An 18,467-nucleotide genomic window follows, 5' to 3' on the forward strand; every position below is an offset into this window, starting at 1 on the left:
ACAAAATGCTGACTATTCAATACTGTTCCTTTATAATTTCTTAAAATGCTTATACCTCGGAAAGGATGAGAGCAGAATATAACAAGCTGAAAGTGTTGTGGTGCCAAGGATGCCAAGGGCCATTTGCAGATTTGTGTTCATGGTCCTGTAACTTGAAGAGTGGCAGCTGCTAAGAGACCAGGCTTGAGATGTGCTGGAGGAGCTGAGGACTAGCAATAGTATACACATAGATTAGGCAGCAATCCCAAATCTAAATTAACCTAATCCAAAACACAGCTTCTGTTCCACCTGCTGCAGCATTTTACCATATACTTTTTGCTATTTGCTTACACCGTAATATAACAAGCTTTTCATGTTGTCTGTTAAAAAATCTCTTGCATCAGTTAGCAGCACACACAATTTAATTTGGATTTTTTTTTTTTTCTTCAAGCATATATTTGCAGGCACAATGGCAAGATTAATATACAAAGGAATATGTATGGAAGTTTTATAAAAAGCCTGACTTTTAAATGAAAGACAAAAATATTTTTACTACAGTTTTTGTAACTTTTTGTGAAAACTCTAAAAATTGCTTTAAATGGGACTAGAAGCTCTGGCTGTTGCAGTTCATTTACTTTGTAATGCTCTCTAATTGATTTACTTCAGAGTGTCAGGTAATAGAAAATCAAGCTCCAGTGTATTTCTCCATATATACCCCTTATGGAAAATTGTTACTACAGCTGATACAGAATTATACAAGCTTTGTCACACAAATCACATTATAAAAGGTTCCAAAAAACTTGACAATGTTGACAGTTGTTTTCAGCAAATGGCTGCTTTACTGTAGCACTGTCAATGTTGATGTCCTTGTGCACATGTAAAAGAGCAATGTGATTAAGGCAAGCTTGTCCATGCTAGATATGAGCCAAGTTTTCAATCTCCTCATGGCACTGAAAGATTGCTCAGCTGTTGCAGATAAGGCAAGAATAGCTAGCAGATTTCTGCCATTAAAAAATAAATAAATAAATAAATAAAATCCTTCTCTTTGGGCATGCATCTATAGGAATTTGTAACATCTGCTACTGACCTTAAGTTCTAGATAAGAAGAGCTCATATTTGTAACTCAAACTGATATTACTCAGTTTAGATGATGTACTTCCAAGGAGATTACTGAAGTATCTTTGTAAGAATGGATTTATCTAGACAGCAGTCTAAAGTGTGATACACTTTTGTAAAGTGGTGAATTATCACCATTCCTCTCATGCCAATTACCACTGCAATTTACGTCCACCTTATGTTGAATGTAATTTGCATAAATAATTTATATTGTCTTTTGCTCTGAGACTGTTTCATATTTATATATGAAAATCAATGCACGTGCCCTACCTAGAACATCAGTCATCCTTTCCATACTTTTTTCTCTCTATCAAGTAGATGAGAGGAGTGGAAAACTCAGTTCTTTAGCCAAAACTTTGTCAAGGGAAATGGGCCTGAGTTAACACAGTCATATCCTCCATCCTATTGACCCTGAATTCTTTATGCAAGATGTCAAAGCCATGGGACTCAGCAGATTTGTTGTCATGTCTGGGTGTGGAAATAATGGGAAGAAGCCAATTTCAACAGCATAATCTTAAAACAAACCCATGGGGATTTTCTCATATAAATTAATGTAGACTTTGTCAGTCTAAACATGCTCAGATTTCCACTTTGTATCTACTAAAAACTCTTTTGAAAAGCCTGGGTTTCTGACAAGAGCCTGGAGGAGAGGAGGGAGTGGATTTCGGGTTGGCTGAGGGTGACTAGCTACGTGTTTCCCAAAACCTCCAGTATGATGCTGCAAATCTTGGAATGTCGCAGATGGTTCTATGCCTTCCTGAGATGATGTGGAAGAATCTGCGAACTGAAGGTATCTGTTAATGACTCTTTCTGACAAGCTTGTACAGTGACAGAGTGTGGTACTAAATGGCAGCATTTCATACTCTTTAATTATGAAACCATCCTTTCTCTTCTTGCAACCCAGTGACATGTTCTCTGTTCTCAACTAAACCCTGAAACAAACATCTCAGACAAAAGTCCCCTTCAGTAATAAATCCTAATTGAAGCCTAGGAAATGATCCACTCTGTGCACTGAATGAGGCAGAAGTCTGATAGAAGAAGGGACTTGTGATAATGTATTGAAAGAACATGGCATAATACCTACAACTAAGGGGAAGAAGAAAATTTAAAGATACACTCCTGACCCTAATACTGGTATTTTTCTGCATTTTAAGACTTGGTGTTGTCAAGCAAACGTCTTGAATAAAATATACAAAAAAATAATCTTATTCTAAGAAATTATGGGCAGCCTTAACTACGGGCAGCACAGCCTATATCTCCTCTACTTAGTAATTACTTAGTAATTACTAAGTTTAAAATAAAAGTTATGGTGTATAATAATAAAATAAAATACAGCATAAAATGATAAAAACTGTAACAAACAGAGCTCTTGACAGAAACCCTTATTAGTTTTGCATTTCACAACACTTGGGTAAAATGAGGTGCTGTAATAAAAGATACACTGTGGAAGACATCCTTGTTTTGATGCCACCCTGTGAAATTCAGGGTGACAATACACTTCTCCCTTCCCGCAGTCTCAGATAAGGTTTCGTACCCAGGCACTCTGGATTCAGGGAGTAGCCGTAAGACTCATGTTCTGTCATTCTCAGACTCTGGTTGAAAACCTAAATCTCATAAATGAAGGGCTGTAATTATCAGCTAGTAAATCTTTGTACCAGTGGTTATTCTTTAAGGTCAATTAGAGTGAAGAAGGTTTCAATCTCAGTGTATTACAAAGGAAAATCTTTCATGCAGAATTGATGAACCAGGAATGCTTCTCGCTGCAGTGGTCCGCTCTCTGCTTTTTGTGCTCCTCTAGTACAGCTGCATGCATGAGCAGGCTGACTTTGCTTTGAAAATCTTAAGCCGCATTCTTCAGAACAGTTGCTTGGTGTTGGTCAGATTTCTCTACAGCCCTTTTTTCCATTTAGAGCCACCGAGGCTGACACATAGTTTCCAAGAACTTCAGCATGTCTTGTGTCTCCTGAATCCCAAATATTTCTCAAGTGGCTAGCAAAAGAATATCCAGATAATCTTTAGACTTGTAATATAAGCTTTGGGAAGAAAATCAGACAGCTCTGAAAATACGAAGTAAAGAAATTATTTCATTTTATGTTAACTTGGTGTCTTTGTTACATGTATAGTGTCATTGTTGTGCTTAGAGCATTCGTCAGATCTAATGATGCTATGAAATTCCACTAAATCTAACACTAATAACAGCTTTTGCTGGTCAGATTGTAAATGGTATTGCGTGATGATTCATTTGAAAAAGCAATAATGTAGCTTGAAAAATAAAAGATGAGCAATAAGCTGAAACAAAAGAGCTAGTTGCCTTTCCCCCAGCAATACTTTTTCATTCCTGCCCTAGGCTTACTTTTTTTTTTTTCCCCTTCTTTAAGCATTCTTTACATTATGTACTAAAAATAAAAGCATTCAAGGTTCAAACTTTAAGTCCCAAATTACTGCCTTTCAGATTCTTTATTATCCTTTCAGACATCTAAAAAAAAATAGGTCAAAGCAACACTGCATAATTTGGAAAGTTAACAAAATGTTGTTTATGGAACAAAAAAGTAAGTAGATGTAATTACAATAACCTTTAAATGCCTTGTTTCCCTTCCATTGTCAATTAAACAAGTTAAAGAATCGAAGTTCTACAAAATCTTTTTATTTATTTATTTATTTATTTATTTATTTATTTATTTATTGTTGCCTTCTCTCAGTAAGATAGAGGGAGAAAACAGCTCTGAGTCACATGACATGAAATCCACCTGGGTCTCTGGCTTCTTACCAGCAATATGAGTGAGCTCTGGCTCACAGCCTGAGCACAGCCTGGCTCAGAACCTTTTGTTTTCTCGCGAAACATCATGCCTAAGTACGACAGGGAAGGTGAGCACTGAAGACTGACTCACAGCAACTGTGGGTACAAGCACACATCACAATAAATAAGGTCCTGATCCTATAGCAGCTTTGTCCAGGCAAAAACTCCCCTTTCCGTTCTCAGCTTTACCTCAGTCAGCCAAAAATATTTTTGCTCTTGAATTTCAGTATTTTCCTGAGCTTTAACTTTCCGAATATTCAAGGTCAAGCAGCTAACAGACATAACATTGATAGCACTTGATAATGAATAAACAATGTGCAAAGAAAAAAGGAAATATTTATTTGCTTGCCATAGCTGAAAACAGAAGGAGAAAACATTCAAGAATTTGTGGCCACAACTGATAACCGAGCCAAACTTCTCTTTGATTTTCTGCTTTTTGTGTACTGGATAAACTGTGTTTGCCAAGCTTCAGGACGAATCTCTATATGTATTTTGGGATGGAATCTATGCCCTGCAATACAGAGCAAAGGAAAGAGGTCACTGGAGCTGTCTGCACAAGGCTAGCATAGATATTGCCACCTCTGAAGCTCATTTCCACTAGCAAAAGCCACAGGAATGTTGGAAAAGCAGATAAGCTGTTGCTGGTGTTTTGAACCTAATGGCTAAAAATGGTTTCTCACCTGATAAATGGCAAGCTTAGACTCAAAACTTTAAGCTCTTTCACAGTCAGTGGCAGGAGATGGACACCATCACAGTGCCTATTTAGAATAGATGAACCTGTCCCTACAGCTGTCCACCAGTTCCGTGACTGTCCAGCAAGTCCAGACAGCTTGCTTAGGTGAGGTGGCCAGATTTCAGGTGGCAACCTGATATAGGCCAGAACCACCTATACATACATATTTGAACAATATAGGCCTAATATTGATTCTAAATATTCTAAAAAATGATTGGTAAAGATGGATGTTGTTAGACTTAGCAACTGCTAAATGGATATTCCAATGTGAAAGAAAGAGGATCTGAAGATGTTCTTTTTCAGGCTGAAGAAATGTTTTGCACACATTCAAGAAATCTTTAAGACACTGATAAGGTAGATTTGTTGTCTGTCAAAAGTGAATGAACTACGTGACCACTAAACAAATGTGTTGTGGACATGTCAGATGTAGATTCACTATGGTATTAATTTTGAGAGCCCAGGATGCATCATTCTTTCCCAAAAAGATCAAGGAAAATGTGATGAGTTTTTAGGATAACTCCTGAGGAACAGATGGAGGAGCAGATCTTCTTGCTGATATTGTTTGGTAGGGTATGAGAAAATGCTCCTTCCAAAACAACTCTTTGCATGAGTGTGAGAGTATGTGCCGCTAGTGGAAATAAAGAAGTAACTTAATAAAAATAAATCCATTTTTTTTAAGAGGAAGCTGGATGTGAAACCTGTTTTCCCAAATTTGTAAGGAAATCAGAAGTATCAATTTTTAGGCAAATTTTCAATGTTTTCTTTCTCTCAACTGATTCATTTAAATCTTGAGATAAGACAGTTGTGGTCTGTGTAGGAAAATTATTTACTATGGAAGGCAGTATTTCAGTCCTTGAAGTGTATATCTGCTCCCCACCTGAAGATCTGGGGATGCAATCAAGCAAAAATGTGTCTGTTAGGCACCAAATACTGAATATTGCAAGTTCTCCAGAGACAACCTGGGTTTTGTGTATGTGTGCGTGAGCACATGCTCTTGTGAACTTGTGCATTTGTTGTACCTGCGTTTATTTATGTGGTTGCATAATTAATTGGCTCTGTGGTGCCTCAGAAACCTAATTGTGCTTGAAATAGGCAGGAGCTTATTCACAGGAAGAATTTAAGGAGCTTTCTTCCTCAAGTATCCCCTTTTTCACATGCTACTCGCCAGATGTATAAAGCAGTTCCAGAACTATTACACAGCCTAGCACAATGGGCAGGCTTTGCTGGTGCCAGCTTCCCTGAATATCTTGACTGCACTCAGATGAAGACAATACCCCTTGGCGGGGGTATCAGAGGGTGTACTGGAGCCAAAGCTAGCTCTGTTTGTACCTGCAAAATATCTCCATGGTGAGATATTTTGAGATCTTCATTTTGGGCTGTCAGGGATGCTTTGTGTTGGAAGGCAGCAGGGGCACAAAGTGCTTGCAGCCCCGTGGGAGTGATGGGAGGGAGGTTTTGGGGACAGAGCTGCAGAGCACAAAGCACTGCTGATTCCTGGCATTTATCAGGGCTGGGGTAGCTCTGTGTTCTGTTCAGGGGTGCTCGTGTCTATCTGCACCTCGATGCTTTTCAGAGTGGCTACACACTTACACCCTGCTGTAGCAGCTTTGTTAGGGAAAGAAAAAAAAAAAAAAATAGACTTCAGCACCAGGAATGGGGGCTGTTCATCATACTGGTGATGGTGTGGAGGATAATCTTAATGACGCTGTCTTGGCTCCGATGTGTGGCTTCAGGGTACTACATCCAAGTCAGAATTCAGCCCATTTTAGGACCAGAGACAAGTCGTTTAGTTCAATTCCAGCTGATGGAAAATTAAAGAAAATGCAGAGCTGAGTCCCTTGACCTTCACCGAATCTCTTGACTCATCGCTGGTCCCCTCTGCAGGCAAAAGAGCTCGCTGAGGTCAATAGTCACACAGCATGTCTTGCCTTTCATGCAAACAGATCTGGTGCTTTTCTGATCTATGTAAATCGATCTCCAGCAGCAAACAGCAAAGTGCCCTACAGATGCCTGAAGTAATAACAACAACACAGAGTGGTTTTATGAGTTAATAGGTGAGTGAATAATAAGCACCAGAAGGATTATGGTGGAACACTAACCTTAAGTCATTTGCTTGTGACCTCAGAAAGAGGTATTATATCTGTGTTTAACTCCTTGTTTTTCCCATGTGTAGCAGATTGGAACAGACATTTTCTGAGGCATCAAGCCCTCTCTGCCTTCTTATACTTTTGTATTTATTTTGCAGCTGGGGATCAATGTGAACTGATGTGCTTTCTCCTGAGTGCTGCTGTTACTTCCATCTTCATTATCCATATGCAGAGCATCACAGGGAGTGGTGGGTCCCAGTGCTCCAGGTTTGGTGCAGCAACTTAGCATTATCTACCTTCAAACGCCTGCCTTACAAAAAGGTGAAATTCTACCAAAAGGAATAGAGATTTTTTTTTCAATTGTCTGAAATTTCTGATGATTAATTTGTTGTTATTGTTGTTAAAGTTGGCATGCTACAATTTTCTCTTTGTTGGCAATTCAAGACCTTGTGTCTTCAGTTAAGATTTCAAAGGGACAGAGGGAACAACAGCTAGGGAGAATCGAGCAACCTTGCTGGTTTGGATAAGATAACCAATTACACATCACACTAAATATTTTTTCCACTTACTAATTTTTTGACATAGGTAACCTTTCGGAACATCTCCATATATAATAAATTTGCTTTTTTTCTCCTTTCCCTGTGAATCTCCATTAAGAAGATGTAATGCACACACTGTCTTAGTGCCTGCTATAAAACTCACTGAAGCCTATGGAAGGATATCCATGCATCTCACTACACTGTGGTTTGAAAGAATCCTGTGTGAAGAGCATTTTTTATGGCTCTACAACACAAACATCCTTTGGTTTTAATGGAAGCTTTGCTGACCTAAAGTAAGGTGTTTTATTGGTCTGTAGCCTAATGCATTTTGTTAATGAGAGTACAATTCAGCATGTCTGTTGTTGAATCTAAAAAGTATATCTATTTTGAACTGTGGTAGGTAGCACTTGACAGGATAAAAACAAATTCTCGATCAACAACAAAACTTGCATTCTTTGCTTGGCGACGCTAATGTTTTTAATTTAAACTAATCAGCTGTTTGTCATAGCAGCAACCATTTGAAAGTAAGACTTTCTTAAAGTTTTTTATTTATTTTTTTTTTATTTTTTTTTTTTTCCCCTGTGAGGATCAGGCACAGTTTTGAAAGCCAGGAGCTAAAACCTGATATCCCAGTTCTTCAGACATATGTATAAACTAAAGTAGTTGCAGTGGATCATGAGCACTGCTTCGTGCAATGGCATTACTGAGGAAGATAGGCATGTTCAGGACTGGCCCATGGCATTTAGTTTGTTCTTGCAATCCCAAGTATGAAAAATCATTGAAAGTGCCTTTTTGATTTTATTATGGAAATGAGGTTGGACAGTCTTCATCTGGCACAAAAAAAAAAAAAAAAAAGTGGCAAGATTCCTTGTTTCTCCTGATCTCTGCTCATGTAAGTATAGAAATTTGAAATCAAGCCATGCACACTGTTGCCAGTTGTTTTAAGGCCACCACATTTACGCCTCTAAATGAAAACCTTTAAAAGAGTCATTATAATTATAGACAGCAGCCTTGTTATTTAATTACATCCCAGTGTAGCCTCTGCAACTCAAAAAGTTTACAGGCAGTTTAAGAACTGAGAAGTTAAATGTATTTTAAAATGTGTACACTGTGGTACTTCTGAATAATTCTTTGCTACTGCTCAGTGCCAGCTCAGAATTTCACACCCTTGAACAGATTGACTGGTTTGGCTTGTGTAATAGGTACCCTGCTATCCTGGACTACTTGGTGGGTGGGTGGAGATGGGTGCTTTTGGAAATGCCAATTGATAGCTAACCATAACAAGTCAGAGCTATGTGTGAGTTGAGAAGGTAGAAACATCTATCTTAAGTAAAATGGCTCTACTGAGATCTCTAGGAGGAACCATAATACTAGAAAGGATGCTTTACAAATCAGCCAAGACCAGTTTTTGCATCCATTGGCAAGGTTTCTGATAGGGCTTTTGGGGTGCAGACATAGGGATGCTCACGCTGGTCAGCTGAAGCTACCGGTTAACCAGTCCTGTGTGATGCTGTGTTGGGGGAACTGTTTTCATAGGGGGTCGTTCTTTGGGACAGTGGTGTGTTGCCTTTTATGCTTTTGCTTTCTGAACAGGAAAGAAAGGCATGTCAGAAGTCTAAAAATGGGGAATTTTAATTCAAAGACTCCACATAACACCGCCCTCAAAATACATATTCCCAGGGTGTAAACTGCTGAGAAAAGACTACCATCTTTGAATCACTTATGCATACTATAACACATTAAATAAGACTTGGTGGACTTTTGTCTTTACATTCATAGAGAAAACATCGACCAATATCTCATGTTTTTTAAGGATCAATTAAGTAGATTTGTTTTTCCTTGCCTTCCTAAAAGACATCAAAACAAAATGACTGCATTTCAAATTGTTTCTTATGTATGGAACACTCTTAGTATTGCTCTATATACTGAGCAGCATCTTTGTCTTGGAGTTATTACAATATTCAGTGGCTGAGAAACTTGAAGACAAGCTTCACTTTCAGCTTAATGAGCTGACTTCTGTCAAAGTCACCTTAGCCCAGCAGGTCTGGTCAGAAACATCTGAAATCCTCCCAGGTCTTAGGAAGACGGGCTGATTGAGATCATACAGGGCACTGCTGGCAGCACACAGCACATTCCTGGGTTTACAGGCCCTACATGATATTTCAGACAGCTCTTGTTTCTGCGGCTCTGACCTGTTGCTGAGAGTCAAGCCACTACGTAAACAAGAAGGACTTCAAACTCACAGTGTGCTGCTTTCCAGAGCAAGTGGTCATTTGTTCCAGTTTCCCATGACCACATTACTGCTTGGGTCTGCTGTTCAGAAAAATACATCAATTTGCAGCATTAATGCTACGCAGGGAAGAGGGGTTGGAAATACAGACTGCACTAGTACATATTATTAAACGTGCCAAGAGGATAATGTTACCTTATCCCCAGTTTCAGCACTTTAAAACACTCTTCTTATTAAAATTAAAAAAAAAAAAGTCCAAACATTCAAACTTTCAAAATCACCCATCTAGTCGATCAAGGGAAACCAGCTGATGTGATCTTTTTGGACTTCAGCAAAGCTTTTGACACGGTTTCCCATAGGATCCTACTGGACAAAATGTCCAGCATACAGCTAAACAAAAACATCATACAATGGGTGAGCAATTGGCTGACGGGAAGGGCTCAAAGGGTTGTGGTAAATGGGGCCACATCTGGCTGGTGGGTGGTCACAAGTGGGGTCCCTCAAGGCTCCATTTTAGGGCCAGTCCTCTTCAATGTTTTTATAAATGATTTGGATGTAGGACTAGAAGGTGTTCTGAGCAAATTTGCCGACGACACTAAACTTGGAGGAGTTGTAGACTTGGATGAGGGTGGAAAGGCCTTGCAGAGAGATCTGGACAGGTTGGAGAGCTGGGCGATCACCAACCACATGAAGTTTAACAAAAGCAAGTGCCGGGTCCTGCACCTGGGACGGGGCAACCCTGGCTATACGTACAGACTGGGCGATGAGACGCTGGAGAGCAGCCGTGCAGAGAGGGATCTGGGGGTTGTGGTTGACAGCAAGTTGAATATGAGCCAGCAGTGTGCCCTGGCAGCCAGGAGAGCCAACAGTATCCTGGGGTGCATCAAGCACGGCATTGCTAGTCGGTCGAGGGAAGTGATTGTCCCGCTCTACTCTGCGCTGGTGTGGCCTCACCTCGAGTACTGTGTGCAGTTCTGGGCACCACAGTACAAAAAGGACATTAAACTGTTGGAGAGTGTCCAGAGGAGGGTGACGAAGATGGTGAAGGGCCTAGAGGGTAAGACATATGAGGAGCGGCTGAGGTCACTGGGCCTGTTCAGCCTGGAGAAGAGGAGACTGAGGGGAGACCTCATTGCAGTCTACAACTTCCTCGCGAGAGGGAGTGGAGAGGCAGATGACCTATTCTCTGTTATCACCAGTGACAGGACCCGTGGGAACAGTGTGAAGCTGAGGCAGTGGAAGTTTAGGCTGGACATCAGGAAGAGGTTCTTCACCGAGAGGGTGGTCGCACACTGGAACAGGCTCCCCAGTGAAGTAGTCACTGCACCAAGCCTGTCTGAATTTAAGAAGCGATTGGACTGTGCACTTAGTCACATGGTCTAAACTTTTGGCAGACCTGTGCGGTGCCAGGAGTTGGAATTGATGATCCTTATGGATCCCTTCCAGCTCGGGATATTCTATGATTCTATGATTCTATGATTCTATGAAACTTGTGTAGCCAAAATCTAACTTAGGAAATACTTTCTTTAGCTATTAGCAAGAAGATCTGACTTTTAATCTGCATCTGTGATACCAGTTTCTGTATTGATGTTATTCAAAATCATTTATTTTTCATTGCATTTATAACTCCATCCAGAAAGAAAAAGGAAAAGCAATATCAGAGGGTGATTTTCATTACACTGGGTTTTACTGCAGCTTGGCATTGTGAATGAATCTTTGCAGTACTTGAAAAGTACATAAGGAAAAAGACAGTTTTTAATTTGCTGAAGAAAGTATTCTGACATGGTGATAAGTGAGGTAACCAAAAATCATGGCTTAAAAACATTCTGAATGATTGCTGTTTCAGCTGTCCCAATCCACAAGATGGTATTAAAGCAGACTGGTAGTGAAAGACACTCACAGGCTTTTTCTTCCTGAGAATATTAACTCTCGCTTGCTGACTGTTACCGGGAATTAATGTGGACATTTCCAGTTGTGTGCATTAGTGCAGCTTTTATTTGCAGAATCAGAGGTTCATATTTAGTAATGTGCAGCATAAACTAGAGACCATTCTGGCTTCTTTAATTCATGTGTAAATCCAAGGCAAGTACTCTGAAGATGGTGAGGTTTCTTCAGATTTGTGTCTCTGTTGCTAAAAATAGAGCCCAATGGTCTATTTTTAGATAACCTGGAGTAGCCGCACATTGAATCCTTGCAAACATATTACCTACCCTGGTGTCTTCATGAAAAAGCTCTAGCCTGATTGAAAATATAAAATAATTTTAATACAGTAGTGAAACCTTTGCATGCAAATATGCCACAGTCTTCAGGAGTCTGCCTGGTGCTGTGTCTAACTGCTGATGGATAAAGGTCCTTTCTCTTTGCAGAACCTTTCAGACAAGCACTGCTTATAGCACAAATATTATTATTATTATTATTATTATTATTATTATTTTCAGACAACACTTAATGAGTATCTAAATATTTAATACAGCTCATTTTTAACTGATGGGAGATATGTTGATTTTGGCGGTTCTCAGGACAGCAAAACCATTCCTGACCCTGAACTTGGAAAACCAGGACTGTAGTGTGTTAACAACAAAGCTGATGGAAATATCCTGCCTTTTCAGTAGCCCAAGCCTCCCTCAACCTCACCTGCTGCAAGAAGAAAGCAAGTGATACTGGGGGCAGGGAGTGCCCCTATTCACGGGGGATCCCTACAATGTAAATCCATCTGAGTGTACCCAGACAGAGTCAGTGGTATGGGCCGCCAAGCTCCCCAGGACTAGCAGTTAAGTATAAAAAGCCTGTCTTTATCCAAACAGGCTGTCTATATTTTGGAAATTTCCACCACACTTCCTTCTGAAGTCCTACTTTTCTTAAAGTGCACAGCAGCACAACCGGCAGCAGTTATGTGAGGGTAGCACTGGCCATAAATTCATCCATGCTGAAGGACTAGGATGATCTACCAAGTCAACATGAGTGACCGTTATTACTATCAAGTTGCTTGTTCTTTTTAACTGAGGATTTTTTATTTTTATTTTTTAAATTGACCAAATTTTCCATTGTCAGAGATCAGCTGTTGTCAGTGAAAGTTTGACATGGATGACAGTGGCCGTGGGTGGCACAGCCTGCATTTGGCATTACCCCCATGCTACTTATAATCTGAGAGGGCTTTAGCTTCTAAGATGTTGGTGCCTTTCATTCGGGCTTTGGTCTGACATTCCCAGCATAGCAGGGAAGCTCCTGCGCCTGTCCTGGGGCTGGGGCTGGTGGGGTTGGGGTGAGCAGAGGAGGAACAACGAAAAGGAAAAGGTGGCTGGAGCCCAGTAAAATGTTATGAGGTCTGAAGCTCAGTTTTTCAGAAATCATGGACCAGATCATAAATATGAGATTGGCTTCTCAATTAAAAGAGAGAGAGAAAGAGACTCTATCACATACAAGTCAAAGCCAGACATCAGTATTTCATTCCATCCAGTAATCAAATATATTTATATGTTTTTTTTTTCGTTTGTCTTCTGGTTTCTCACTTAGGACTCATGCTTTTTTACAGTAGTTGTAAAGGACTGAGCCTTAAAAATACTGGATCTAATTGCCTGAGATGAAGAGTGAGGATTTCATGGAAACCACCAAATATCCTGTGACTGGTGATAAAATTGCAAGTGCTGGCAATACTGATTGGGGTAGGATTATTATGATGTTAACTCAGTTAACCTAATTCAATAAATTGAGTATTTTGTTTTCTTTGATTAGTGTTGTATGTGATTGAAAGATTTTTTTTTCTCCTTATTGTGGATCTGAGCCAAAGTTGTGATTAGCAACTTCTTGTATCATTCAAGTGTCAAAGAGAAGGAAACACTAAGCCTTGAAATGCATCTTACCTTCTAAAGATGAAATACAGCTGGCAGGAAAGAAAAAAAAAATATAAAAAAAATTGCATTTGCTACGGGAGAATAATATCAAACTACTCAGTCTGTAAGTTCTCTCTGATTTGGTACCTATTTAAAACTGTAGTATTTTATGCATGTGCTTGTCTTTAAGATATAAAGATAAGCACATGCATATATTATCTTGTCCATTAAAACCACCTTAGTGTTAATACACTGAGGGACAAAAACTGGGAGGTTCAAGACCTCAGGCTAAGCCATCAAGCACTGGAGATGAAGAAGCATGCATGCAAGGTCTGAGATAAAAGGTGCTTTACAAAGTGCAACCTTAAAATATATGGTTTTAAAACAAGATTTTCACACACACGTTTTTTGTACCTAACTTCCTACATCCCAAAGAAGGAAATAAAGTGGGAGGAAGGGAAAAAAAGGTGAGTCAAATGTACACGTTTTGGAAATTCATGCTGAGGCAAAGCTTGTCTTGACAGCAGTTTCCCACTTTCGCACTTTTCCAACAGTAGGTTTCCCTACCTAAAATGCATGTCCAGCTAAACGTCCAACAGCAAATATGCAGGAAATACAAAAAATAAAAGAAATGCTGACTGTAATTGGCACCATAATGAGCACTGTAGCAGTCCTTCATATTTGTGCATCTCAATCACAGACAAATTAATAGCTAAGCATGCGAACACAGCATTATCTCCAATCTCTCACCTTGAGCAAAGGGCAGCAAGATGGGGTGTTGGACCTTTGCTCACAGGCTATCACATGGTTGCAAACACCCTTTCGATGTGTGGTGTGTTTGTGGCCACATCACTGAGCAAAAAAAGCCAGAAAAAGCCAATTCTTCTCTGATGGTACTTGCCTGTTCACTCTTCTCAGGAAGCTCGTCTGCCTGCTGCAGTGGCTGAGTTTGTCCTCCAAAGGCAAGGCCCATGCAATCCATTGAATGGGGTCATGCACCTCCACTTTCTCTACTCCATTTCCACTCTCCGCTGCTTAAAGCTGAAATTCAAACCTTCCACGTATAGTCAAGAACGAGGCAAAGCACAAACACCGGCCAAATGCAGGCTCTATACCCCCCTAATGTCCTAAAGTGATGTGGGGGACTGACACATTGGTCTGAATATTGTCTTAATACAACTTCCAAGAAGTCTGGGAAGGAGTTGTGTGTCTTAGTTTGAGTTAATTTCTTCCTCCATGTAGCAGTCTTACCTGTGGCACTTACCTGAGCCCCGTTGTGGTCTCAGCTTTACCTTCGTGCATCCATTGGTGACCCTCCCTGCAGCAGCTTAGAGCAGCAAGCACCAAATCCATCAAAGAATGTGGAATACAATTCAGGCTTCCAGCCATTGCTGTATTCATTTTCATAATTTTACAGTGTGTTGCTCACACAGCATTGCCTTAGAGAAACATAGAAGCTCTAGCTGATTTTTACAGTAAGGTCTCCTAAACACTGATAGTTTTCTAGATCCAAATCACAACTGCAGCTAGCTGCTGTGAAAAACAACACCTTCTTTTCCTCTTTTCCAGTGGTTTCAGATATGACAGAGGAAAAAGAGGGGTGGGGGGTGGGGATTGGGGGAAAAACAGCACGCTGCTAGTAACTATGACCTACAACTGGAGCTGGTGCCAGCAACTGAAACCATGATTTCTTTAAGTTATGAAATGCTTTGCATAGCCTAATGCCACAGCAGTGACCCTACTGGGGCTTTTCTGAACAAGTTAGAAAAAAAGAAGGGGGGGGGGGGGGTAGGGTGGGGGGTAAGTTGTAAAAAAAGAAACAAAACCAGTGCTTTAAGCATCAAATTACTAAATAATAGAAATGGTATTTTCTGACTTAGATGTTTAAGAAAGGCTCATGAAAGAGATGAATATTAAGCCAAACATTTGTTTGGCTTTGCTGCAGCCGGCTGCAGGAATGTAAACTTTTTTTTCAGTGACTTCAGCTCCTAATTTAAAAGCTAGGATTTTTAGCAGTGAGCAAGAGACTATATTTGGCCAAAAAATTCTGCTGGCTTTACTTAGTTACCCGGCTCATTCAAAACAATACTCCTTTATCAAAAAACAATAGTCTGTTTTATTCACAGCACATGTAGAAGTTGGACCATCCACCAAATTCCACTTTCTTCTCTTGCAATATGTCTGTTGCTGGCTAATGAGCTGCGACAGTGCCTGTGCTTCATTTTCAGCAAATTAAATTTCTGTCTCACAGGAATTGCGGTCTGGTCGTGGCACAGCTCCTAGGTATGGGTGGGGTTTGTTTCTTCAACCATTTCTTGGTTAGCCACATGGGTACGTGCTGTCGCACCACACAACAAAATCTTCCCTATAATGACTAGTTTAAGTAGCCATTTTCCCCACAAAAGTGGATCCCATCTAATTTACTTTGTGTTTACAGCACTCCCTTTCAAACTGTATTGTTGGCACGGATGGGTATTTATACAACTTTTATTTTAAACTATTTATTTAGAGTTGAGACTTCAGTAACACTTGCCGTCAGATTTATACCGTGCGTTTAAAACCGAGGTTCTAAAAATGCAATATTTTGAAGGGGAGGAAGCAGACAATGACCTTACACACCGGGAAGCCTCTCCTCCCTCTGGATGTGCGCAGCCTCTGCTGATGCTGGTGGGAGCTGAGCACACTGTGGATCGAGGGCTGGCCCTGTGGAGCAGGGTCGCTGAAAATAGGGATAAGGCAACAATGTGTTTCAGAAAATCTTTGCTCCTCAAAAGCCAGCGGGAGAAAACCATCTTCCACTTTCCAGCAGGAAGTTTCACACAGGACAAACATTCAAGCTTCTTGTGGTGGGGGAAATATTATTTGGTGAATAAATTAAGAAAAAAAGTCTTCTTAAAAATGGGTGTTATGAGCTGAGCATTTGTTCTCGGTGTGCTGGTTCTCCATAGCTAGCAGAAGAATGAGTGGCAATATGTACGTGCCACACAGAATACTCTATGTGTACAGGAAGAAATGTTATGTTTAATAAAGGCAAAACTTTACCTAAAAAAAATATTTAGTTTGTCTTTTTTATAAAGCTGTAACTTCATATGTCTTCCCTCTCTGTCCTCACAAAAATCTCAAAGCTTTCTTTTAAAAAGCCACTGATGGCCGCACCTCAGTGCTCCCTGCAATATTTAAATAACATGGAAGACTAATGAAGGAAAAATCCTTGTTAAGGATCTGATTTTCAGGCTCTTGCAAGTTACAATAACACCCATAAAGTCACTTGGCAAACTTGTACCCTTTCCTTGATATTTCAGAACTAAAACTTTGGTTTTCATAACACTTCCTTCCTTCCTTCCTTCCTTCCTTCCTTCCTTCCTTCCTTCCTTCCTTCCTTCCTTCCTTCCTTCCTTCCTTCCTTCCTTCCTTCCTTCCTTCTTCCCTTTTTCTTTCCCTCTTTCTCTCTTTCTTTGTTTCTTTCTCTTTTTCTCTTTTTTTTTTTTTCTTCTCCCAGATGGGAAATTAGGGACATGGGGAGGTGAAATGACATAACCACTCTCTACTCAGGAATTCAGCAAGGAAACTGACAGGAGGTTTCAGCACTCCTGACTCGCAATACTGTGCTGAAACTTTCAGGGCTCTGCTTTTTTGAAAGCTTGCACTCTTGGTAATATTTACTGTAAGTAGTTCTGCAGAAATCAGATTATTCAGGAACAGTTAAAAGTGGGAGCAAAAGTTGGAAGGAGCCATGACAACCTCTTTTCTGTCTTTGTATTAAATACAAAGAAATGTTAAAATAAAATAATGAGTGGTAGAAAATAAATATGTGCCTGTTTATATATGTATGTATAAATGTATATATGCATCTGCATGAAGGAGCGTTGGCCTTAAAACCTCATGAAAACCCCCACTATGTAACTCCACTATATTCTCCACCTTCAGTTGGCAGCACTTGTTGACTTCTCGTTACATAAAGCAGTAGGATCTGGACACCAAAAAATGAAACTAGTCAAAACTGTCCTTTTCAAAGTGCCAGGAATGGGGTGTGCACCTGGAAAATGCAGTACTGGGACCTGTGGTCTTTCCAGCTCGCAGCCTGTGCAGTGGAGTGGTGACACAAATGGCAAGATGCTCCGTGTCACAGGAATATCAGGCTGCCAGCAGCTGAAGAGAGACCCCAGAGAGATGCTACTCAGTGCTCTCACTCACCCTGGAACTGTGTCTTCCTCTGGGCAGCCAGTGGGGACGTTTGGTGGATTTACTCCTCAATGATATATTTACACAGTGGTGAGTCACTCTCCAGTTCCCTTACTGAAAAAATTAGTGGACAATGCCATAAAATAGTTCGTACTCGGACTAGAGTACCAGTGGTGATGATAATATAATAAACTGATAGCTGGATTCTCTGCAAGAGTTTCCATTACTTGTTTTCTGGTCTCTGCTGAGGAGGTAAGTAATATCGTGTTAGCCACACGGTCAGATGCCCTTCAGGAGTTACTCATGGGAGGATCCTGACTCAGAGCTAATGCTCATCTCACTTGGATATTATGAAGTTTAGTTAGTCTGTGTTTCCACAGGACTCAATGAATACAAAACCCCTGCAGAAGTGCAAAACCTTACTGCTATTATTTTATCATCATTTACGACTGGTCCTCCTCTTGTTGTGAAACCAAAGAAGGTAAAATGACTGAATGACTGCAGAGAGTCATTTGGATGATGGAATTTTTTTTTCCCAGATTAACTTTGCCTAACTGTCAAAAGTAGCTACATTTCTGTGCTTATCCTTGTGCTGCTCAGAGGCTGTCTCTGTGACTCTTCACCAGCAATTTGGGAAACATCTGTAGAGCAGAGTTTGATTGTCAAAGCTACGAGTGGAGTTTCAAGTGGTTGCAGAAAAGCGCAGGTGATCAACACCAAAACGGTGTTGTTGTTGAGCATTTACCTTATTTATTTGTAAGTGGTACAAGGCAGACAACACAGCAGCAAACCCCTCAGCCCTTAGGCACACCGAGCGGGCCCCAGTATGGGACACCCCGAGCAGGTTTTCAGGAAATTAATTGTGCAGCAGCAGCAGGCAGTTCATTATGAGCCGTGTGAAGAGGGCCTTTTTTTTTTTTTTTTTTTTTTTTTCAGAAAAGTCTCTAGTGAAGGTGTGAGTGTGAAGTGATTTG

At 40.3% G+C, this 18,467-nt stretch overlaps 1 long non-coding RNA gene across 1 annotated transcript; it reads right to left on the reverse strand.

The window, feature by feature from the left end:
* Positions 1-383: 383 nt before the first annotated feature.
* LOC121061862 lies at positions 384-14,714 on the reverse strand. The gene is made up of 2 exons (XR_005815305.1): positions 14,576-14,714; positions 384-3,152 (listed from the first exon to the last, which is right to left on the reverse strand). It is a non-coding gene; the product is annotated as an uncharacterized LOC121061862 (long non-coding RNA).
* Between the last annotated feature and the right edge of the window lie 3,753 nt (positions 14,715-18,467).

Source organism: Cygnus olor, chromosome Z (genome assembly GCF_009769625.2).
Source record: "Cygnus olor isolate bCygOlo1 chromosome Z, bCygOlo1.pri.v2, whole genome shotgun sequence".
NCBI lineage: Eukaryota > Metazoa > Chordata > Aves > Anseriformes > Anatidae > Cygnus > Cygnus olor.